Below are 9,824 nucleotides of genomic sequence, written 5' to 3' on the forward strand. Positions count from 1 at the left end.
GCCGGGGCGGCCCCGCGGGGCAGGGGGGGGTCGGTGTGCGCTGCGGCTGCGGGCCCCGCCGCCGGTGAGCCTCGGCGGGTCGGTGGAGCCGCGCGTTCCTACGGGAAATCAAAACTTTGGTCGAATTTCCTCCGGGGGTGTCGGCGCTCTTCTCGCACCCGCGGCTTCACGGGGTTTGAAAATGCCTTACGTAACGGCGGAGCCCCCAGAAGCGGGAGTGAAGAGGGGCCATATTTTTCCTGCGTGTAAACAACACCGTCGGCACTGCGCGCCTGTCCTCCGAAAGCGATCCGGGATGTGACATGGAAGTTTGCAGGGTGTAGGGGGGTGTTAGGAATCCAGGTAAAATCTGCGTCTGAAAATACGGAAGTGTGTGTGCGCGCATACTTTTATTCGCGTGAATAATCTGTTCGTTTGTGCACAGCTATGCAGACCTTCGGTTTAAGTTATAAGTGACAAATGTGGATTACTAAAACTGGCCACGAGATTTCTAAGAGAATCTTAGAGAAACGCTTTCTGAATGAGGAATAAAGCTGGGAAGTCTGATGGTGTTCCTGTGTCCACAGAAACATTTGAAACTCACAGTTCGCTCTTCTGCATAGCAGCTTTGTCCCCTCTCTCCTGAACACCTGGGGAAAAATAAAGTTTGACAGAACAAGTTGCTATGTGGTTTGATCCCCACCGCACCGTGTGGCCAAAGCCTTAAAACCCGGTTGCTCCCGCACGAGATATTCCAGACCTGAAGAGCAGTGAACATGTGAGCAGATCTTCCGTTATCTTCAAGTAACTAGATGTAAGATAAGAATACTTCCCTGCCCAACAATATCCTTCATTTCCACTCACCAGTTACAGCGACTGAGATGTACAGACTACCAGAAAAAAGGTACACTGGAGAAAACATCAGTTATTCCATAAACAGTTCCCTTCGCTCCTAGGAGCAAGAGCCCTTGGATGATAAGCAAAAGTGAATAATGACTTTTCCTCCAAAGGGCTGTGGAAAGCTGCCTGGCAATAGCATGGGGGAAATCCCATGTGTTTTGGGCTCCTGAGGTGATGGTGGTCTTATCCTTATTCTTCCTTACGCGGCCTAACTAAAGCACAGAGCAAGCGCTTGTGATCTCTGGAATGCTGGATACCTTCCACCATGTAGAATCAATTTTCTTCTCTAGCAGAGAAGGACATGCAGCATGGCTAGACTTACATTGGCCCAGATCCATAAATTATGTATTTAGGTAGGATTTAGGTGCATAAATCCTGCCTAATCCCAGCGTGCGCTTTGCCAAACATCTTCCTTAGGCAACTAAATTTCGCCAGTTCCTTGCCTTGCAGCCTTCTTTCTGCTTTGCATGTGTTCATGTTGCCGTCTTGGTAAAACCAAGAGTGCGGTACCTAACGTGTGCCAGAGCCCGGCTGCATTCTCCAGTGGGACATTCCCTGGCTGCATTCTCCGGTGGGACATTCCTCGGAGTGCCGCAGAGTCCTGATACATCAGCCGCGTTCAGGCCACACCTAAGGATTTACAAGATTAGTTTCTGTGTAACTCACAGCAAACAGGTTGGTGGCAGAGTCACCGCCACGAACACTACAGAAAAACCTCTTCAGCCTGGAGGATGAAGGGCATTTAAAACCATGTGGCTCACTTCCCAGGAAAATGCTTTTGCTCCAAGCTATAAGCTGTTCCGAAGCCGAGAGTGTTCTATGAGTATACTGAAGGTGCTCCTCCTCCCCCTTTGAAGTCACATTACTTTGTGAGTATAATTACTGGGCTATAGGGTGGTGACATGACTTGCTGGTCTCATGAATAGGAAGCTCATCCAGGGAGTGATGGAAGATCTTGGTTCTACTCCATTGTTCAGGGATCTTAGGTATTTTATATTAAACAGTCACCTAATAAAACCCGGTATTAGTTCTGGAACACATGGAAAGCACATTATGACTGTGTTTACAGGAACTAATCTTTCGAGATGCCATGTGCCATGAACTCGCCCAGAGTTGTACCGTTTTGTGGAGCAGAGCTCGTGAACTCCCAACAGTGTGAGAGAAATCACACCTGCACCCTTTGTGCAGGCTGGTGCCAGCATTTTTTTCTTTCTGAAGGCTGCTGTTGGTTCAATAGTTAAAACCTCTGCTTCAAAATTAGTCTGAAAGTTTGATAAAAACAAACCACACACCGAGTTTTCACAAAGTTCATCTTTTCTACAGTCAGATAAGTGCTTGAGTGCTTTTAAAGGAGGGACTCAAGAATATTTTGTAAAAAACCACACCACCAAAGGGAGTAAAAATATCCTTTAAAAGCAGTTTATATTACCATAACAACTCCATGCATAATTTAAGATACTACATATTGTACCGTTCACATCATTCTTTTTTACTATGAGCTAACGAATCCAAACGTGAAATTGGTGGATCTGATTTAGAAAACTGAGAGAAATCCATCAGGATGTTCCATCTGGCCAACACTGTTTGTTTTTTTTTTCCCAGAAGAGATGGAGACAAAGTGTTGAAGTGGTGACCACTGTTCTCTGCCTTCTGCACGCATGGCCTGATCTAGCTGTTGCTCCTGTCACCGATGGAAAGTGGGTGGAGGATGTGGAGCAAGTTGTTCATCTGCATGTGAGGCAAAGCCCTCCCACCGGTGTAGTGGCCACCCATCACTGGGAACTTGGGATAAAGTAAAAACCCAGCTCTGCTGAGCTTTTTCCTGTGGTTCTCCATTCTAACCTCACCTTTTTTCCTTCCTCTTTCACCTCCCCATCACAGTAGCTTTCCTAGCAACTCCGTCAGGGTCAGGGAGTACTAAGGGAGCAGTAAGTTTATTGATGTTTTTTAAAAAAATCATTTTGGCTCAATAATGTATTCATAATCAAAATATTTAAAATTCCTGAGGCAAAAGAACCCTGCCCACAAAACAACGAATCCCTTTAAATGGGATTAATTAAAAACCAGCATTGGGAGAACACTCATTGAATAAGACTCAGAGAAATCCATCCACACCTCTCCCAAAAGGTATGAGGTGACAACGAGTGTATGAGGAGCCAAGAAAAAAAGGACTACATCTAAGCGTAGCATCTGACAAAGCCAGTGGTTTGTGGAGCAGGGAGTGGACTGCAGTCCCGATGCTCCACCTAAAACCTCTTCACAGAATTGCATTCATCCGGGGTGATTCCGTGTATTCTGTCAATATGAACCAAATTGGATGAGGTTATTTCATGGAGAATGTGACTTGACATTTTTTGTGCTGTTTAACTAGCAAGACAGTGTAACGCTTAACATAGCAAGAAAAGACCGGTGCTGGTGGTGCCATTTTGTGTTACACATTCCGATGAGGGAGCTGCTTCCAAAGGGTGGGTTCCTTTTTCCCTGTCCCTAAACATGAGTTTTTCTTGCCTCTGTACTCTGATATTGCAGCCCACGGTGAATTAGATCAGTTTGCTGATCTGGTAGAATATAAATCACAAATCCTCCCAAACAATTTGTTTCCCATCAGATTAAGAAGCCGTCCAACTAACCCTGAGGACACTTGACAACTAGATCCAACACACAGGGTGGGAAGAGAAGAACCACTCCTTTTAGCCTACATTTCCCGGTGACAGAGGAGTGGAAAAACCAACAGATCCACTGATTGACATCCTCTGGAGCCAGAGTATCTCTGTGTAGATGAAAGAAATGATTAGCCTGGGTCAGAGGAAATAAGAGAGAAGAAAAAAGCTGTCTGACACAGCCTCTGCAGACATCTCTGTTGGTAGCACGGAGCCTCTCCTTTGCTCTAAAAGAGCCTGATGACAGTTCAGAGCTCCTGTCCCACAGCTCTGATGGCTGCAGGTTTTTGCAGGGGTCACTGGTACCAGTGGCCCAGAAGTCCTCTTCTGGGTTAGTGGAAAGCATCAGTGTGACCGAACAAGCGCTGGGTTATTAGCCTCCCTGTCATCAGCACGAGACATCCCAGCAGACTGTGTTCACGGGCTGTGAGATGCAGAACTAAAGCCTGCACTTACTCAGGCAGCAGAATCAAAGCCTTTATTTTAGAGTTTAACAAGTTTTGCAGCCTGCGCTCGACAGAAAAAGCAGTTTTGCTCATTTCAAGACTTTCCTTAGCTGCAATTAATGATTTCACAGTATAGCTATGTTGTGTGAAAATTTTGTTGCGTTTGGGAGAATGAATCCTTGTATGAGGCCAATTTCTTTTAAAGATCTGGTCAGACTACTACAAAACAAACTCCAAAGGCAGAGCATGAAATTTGCTTTTCCCTGGCAGGCAACATCAGAAAAGCAAAAGGGCTTATTACTCTCTGAACCAGCACTATCTTGTCAGAATCATATTGGCCATTCAGTGCAATTTTGAACAGAGAACACTGCTTTTGTAACAAGTCTCTTTTCGGAGACTTTTTTAGCTTACTGTCCATGTCATGTACACCACGATGAGCTTCTCGCCCCGTCTTCCAGCCTGAAATGATGGATGCCATAATTGGGACCTTCAGGTTTCTTTTACTGATCATATGATATTCAATATCGCAAAAAAGACTGAGGCCTCAAGATCGAGAGCTGCTTTGCTGGAACCTTCTTTTCTTCTTTTTCACACCATTTTGCCACCTTCTTGTTTAGGAAGCCCTCAAGCCTACCCCAACAATGATTGTCTGTGACTTTTGCACAACAGTCAACTGACATTTTTAATCACATTTATTACCAGGATTAGTTTAAAATAATATTAGGAAGGAAAGAATTTGTGAGGGAAATACAGTGATCTCAGTATCCCACTTGTCCTCTGGCTAGCAGTTGGTAGCCACAGCTGGCTGAAGCTGTGAAATTTCCTCTTTCAAATAACTTTCTCTTTGGAACCATCCAGAGGAAATCCTATGCAGTACAACACAAATAAATTCTCTGTCTCTCAACTTGCTCCTCTGTTTCACAGATCTCTTCAGTATCTGGTAGACTTCAGCATCTGCTTTTCTTCGCACAGTTGTCTTCATTACTGCTGTCCAACTCCTCAAAAACCTGCTCTGTTTCAAATTCTAGTAGATGCAGAAGTTTTCTCTGTTCTGGAAGAAACAGAAGATGACCTGTATTTCTCCTAAGAATTGTCTTTATTCATTGCTTGAATAAATAAGGAGAAACTTCGTGTGGAATATCTGGAAGGGCTTCATCTGTGGTTTGCATTACATAAGATATGCAGAACCCTATGGCTGCAAGGGCTTTCACTTACATCATCTTTTCTCATGTGCATTTCCCCCCCCCCCCCTTTTTTTTTTAAATGGGACTAGCAAGAATTTGCAGTATCTTTATATTTAATGCTACCAACTGTATAATGAATTTTAAGCTATCCCCATTAAACTTTCAGCAACTAGTAGTCTGTTTTCAGAGTAAGGCGAAATGATGTCTTTCACCCTTGTGGTCTTTGTAGACACCCTTGTTGCAATCTTGATGATATTTTCCATAAAACCATTATGTTGTGGATACCTTGGCCGTGAAGTGCTTTAAGTGATACTATTTTTGCAAGACATTAAACATCATCAAATCATGGTCTATTTTCTGTAGTTACCACAGTTGGTGTAATGTGCATGTCAGTCTTTATGGACTAGATAGAAGATTACCAGTGTAGCCGTGTTATTCTTTAATAGTGTTATAGCAGAACAACAAAAAAAATCCCATTTTTAGTCTGTAATTTTCCCAGCATCATAGGCAAATCCAGGCCACCTCGACTCGTTGATCTAAAGTTGCCTTGAGTATATTTAGATACAAGCTAGTACCTCTTCCAGTGCTCATTATGTTGTTAACAGAGAAGTCACCTTTTATCATCTCTGCACTTTCTTTCTGGCCTGGTCTATTTACTAGGAATTCTATTCCTATTTTGGTGTATTTTCATGTACTTCAGCATTCCTATGTGCATCTTTTTTCATTTTATCTCATGAACTCCTGTTCTTCCATAGTTTCAGTTCTCCCAATGGGAGGTAAGACAGAGTTTTGTTCTTTCACATTTGTTTCCTTTACATCTGATTTACATTTTACTCACAGTAAGAATATTTTGCTCACTGCATGACATGAGTTTCGCTTACTTGTGCTGGATAGTTGTATAACTGAAAAAAAAATAATTATTGAAACTTTACTTGCAAAATTGTGTCCAACTCGCATGTGTTGTATTTCAGGTACTGGGATTGGATTTTTCTGACAAAATGAAAGTGTCTCCCAAGGCCACTTTTACAGCAGCAGTGGGCTTAGTCAATATAGTCTATGATGCAGTTCTTCTTATTCTGATGTAAGTACCTATATCCACTTAGTTGAATCACACCTGGAATTCTGACTACATTGACTAGCACTCTGTTAACAACAATGGGATTCTTCCATATGCAGAAGTAGAGACCTGTATCATAAACTGCTGTACTCAGAGGAGACAAATCCCACCTGAAACATAACTATCATTTGAACAGTTCCTACAAAGAACCTCCGTATAGAATATTTATTTTAAAGACACTTGCAGTTGTTGATGGGAAGCTTTTGCAAAATATTTTTGCTTCGGAATGTAGCTGTGCGTTTTCTTCCAATAAGTCTCTTCCATTATGTCTTGAAAATTTGCTCTGATCGATTGCATTTTTTAGACTTCATCTCTAAATCTGCAGATCTGTTCTGCTTCTTCATTTTGTGACATGGTTCTGTAGCATCAACTGGCTTCCCTTTCAAAACTTGTAATCAGATCTAGCTTTGTTCTGCAGCCAAGTTAATTCTCACAGTCTTTACTAAGCTAAAACTGTTGTTCTAGGAGCCTTTTTCTGAGTTTTGGGTCTCTTGATCCCTATAGTATTCTGCTCTCGTATTTGCTTTTGAAAATTACGCGATTGACAGTACTTTCCAACACTACAAGTGTCTTGAAACCTTTTTTGGTTTCAGTTATACAACTGCTGTGCCTCAAATATTTCAGTCTTTCCAAGAGCGCAATGTTTTCTCAAATCTCTATGGCACAGGGTTTCTCATTTGCAATCTGGTGCTTCTGGTCTTGCAGCACTCAGAGAGAGAGAGACCTTAATTCATCTTCCTTTTCATCAGTCCTATCTTCTTTTTAAAGAAAAATTGTGTTATTTGATTGAATCTCCTCCAACCATATCCTCAATATCTGGAGAATTTAATCTGCTTTGAACTTTTTTTGTTTCTGCTCCATTTTGTTATCCACTTACCACTTCTTCTAGTCCTTTATTTCTCTTTTTATTTCTCTTTTATGTTTACCTCTGCTAGTGCTCACATGTGAGGCTTTCAAGTTGCATTAAAGAAAATGCTAATTAGTGATAAAAAAGGCATCCTTAATACAAAAAAGGGTAATATATGTATTTTTATTTATATATTACATATACGCATATATGTAAAAGCAATAAAGGTACAAGAGAGGAAGGAATTTGTGAAGGAGAAACTAAAAATGCTAAAAAACTAAGCCAGTTGCTGGCAACAAGTATTACTGACAACAGTTGCTGCACTGGAGAGTGTTCCATCCTCTAAGGCAACAGGTCACTCGGTTGCAACCAGAAATACAGCCATTTATCTCACTAGTTCTTGCACAATCTCAACTGGTAGTCTGTAGATTAGAGCTCTATGCTCGTGTAGTTCTGTCATACTCTGTATGCGCTCATATACTAGTGTTGTTCAAATGGTTTTCAACCTTTTTTTTTTTAATCTGTTGAGCTTTCTGTTCCAGAGAAGGCAGGAGCCCTGTGTGGCAGGGTTGTATTCACTGAAAACAGGGTTATCTTTCACTAAACACTTAGTAGTTCATGGATCACACACAGTCTGTAGCTCCCTGGTTAAATATTGCTGTTAATGCATCTCTTTTTTTTCCCCAGTTATTTCCATTTGTCCCAGCTTGTAGCAAAGGTTGACCCAGCTTGATTTGTAGTAGTTTCCTTTTATCCTTATACTTTCAGTTTTCAGAAATTAAATTTTCTTTATTGAGCAATATTAATCTCAATATTTTTATACAGATTTCTGCATATTTAATACATCTTGTTTGACATATTTTTTCACTTAGAGTTAGCATCCCTGCAGTCCCTGTAGGTTGCCCCACCCGCTTCATTATTTGGCACTAAACACCCAAAAGATTCTGGGTTTTTTTTGACTTAAGAATTGCTGTTGTCTCCTGCATCAAGTTCCCTCAACTTTGTAGTTTGGCAACCTCACCAGTCAATTCCCTTGCCACTAGAAGAATTTTGCAGAAAAGTAGCACTATATTCTGTTTGTTCAGTATTTTAAATACCGCTTTTCACTAGCACATCAATTTTTTCCCCCTCTCTTTCCTTTCTGCCTCTCTATTCCACTGCTAGCTCCCACTAACTTTACTTTCTCATTTTTCCTCCCTTCCTCAGCTTCCTTTCTCTTCCTCTGAAATGGCTGATGCCCGTCTGCCTCGAACCCTGCTTCCTCCTCATCCTCTTTGCCTCTCCCAGTGTTCCCCTTTAACTGGACCTCTCTCTCCCTCCATTTACACTTCTGCTCCTTCTAAAGAGGACCAGCATAGCACAGAAATAGGTAAAAGCTATGTCAGAATGACCTCTCCTCTGCTCTTCATTCTCCCTGGAGAAAACTTTCATCTCTCCAACGCTAGCTGTGCACGTGCCCTCTCTTGGGATAATTTCTCCAAAACTCTGCACCTCCAGCTGGTCCCCAGAGGAGTCAGATGGGTGCTGTGAATAACAAGGCTTCCTTCCCTCTGATCTGGTCTGGCTATCACTTCTTTTTTTCTCTCTGCCCACTTGTTTTCTCTCTGCCCACTTGTTTTCGTGTGTAATGTCCGTGTGACACCATTCTTCTCTCGCTCCTGCACTAAGCCTTCCGATACAACTGGCTTCTGGCTTTCCGTTTTGCTCTTTCTGGAGCCGATGATTTCGTTTTCTACACTGAGATCTGTACTCCTCTGTAAATCCAGATCAGCTGCTTGCTTTCTCCATATAAGCACTCTGTTTTGCTTTCCTCATGCCACTTCAGCGTGCTCCTGTTCCTTCCATCAACCAAGCTACTGAGGACATTAAAGTCTACTGTAACTTTTTGATGTTTCAGGTTTTAGAGAGGGCAAGGAGGCATATGGCAGACTTGCAAATTGAAGAGATTAACTTCTCGAAGCTTTGTCACCGTGCGTTATTATTCCTAAATCATGGTGAGAAAAAAGAAAAAAAGGATGCTATTCTGAAATTAGGAAGAACACAAGAAAATCTCAGTGAGATCAGGTTGCTGAGAAAAGCTTGAAAGACAAAAGAACTCTTGGGAAACTGAAAGAAATTAAGTAATCCCAAATCTTAGGAAATGGCAGAAGATCAGAATTCCTGAGTAAGGGCAGGGGGAAGGGCTTTTAAATACATCCTGTAACAAAGACAACTGCAGCGGGATTGCAAAAGCGCAGAAAAATGAAGCAGCCCCGCTCAATAGAAAACAGGAGTGAGCAGCAGCGTGCCAGAGGCCCCGGAGGCTGCTGGTGTTTCGCTGTGGCTCCCTGCCGCGTGGCCGCCGTGCTGGAGGAGGCATGTAAACCCCAGTGCGTGTGTTAAATCACACTCACAGGAGCCACGAGAGTGTCAGATAAACGTCCTCATGTTTGCAGTGGGAGATGGGACAACGCAGTTGTTATCCTCTGTGTGTCCCTTTACTGATGTCGAAAGGAAAGGAGAAAGTTTGCAAAGGCAAGGACATGCTTGATTCCTGCTTAGTGACAGGCAGATTTTGTTTCCAGCACCACTTATAAAGATTGCCTGTTGCAGCAAAAAGCAAGCAGAGAAAGAATATGGTTTTTTAACAAGAGTCGTTCAGGGCTGTTTACATGATCGTGAAAAAAAAGTGTTTTATCAGTTCAGCTGTCC

Source organism: Tauraco erythrolophus, chromosome 4 (genome assembly GCF_009769465.1).
Source record: "Tauraco erythrolophus isolate bTauEry1 chromosome 4, bTauEry1.pri, whole genome shotgun sequence".
Taxonomy (NCBI): domain Eukaryota; kingdom Metazoa; phylum Chordata; class Aves; order Musophagiformes; family Musophagidae; genus Tauraco; species Tauraco erythrolophus.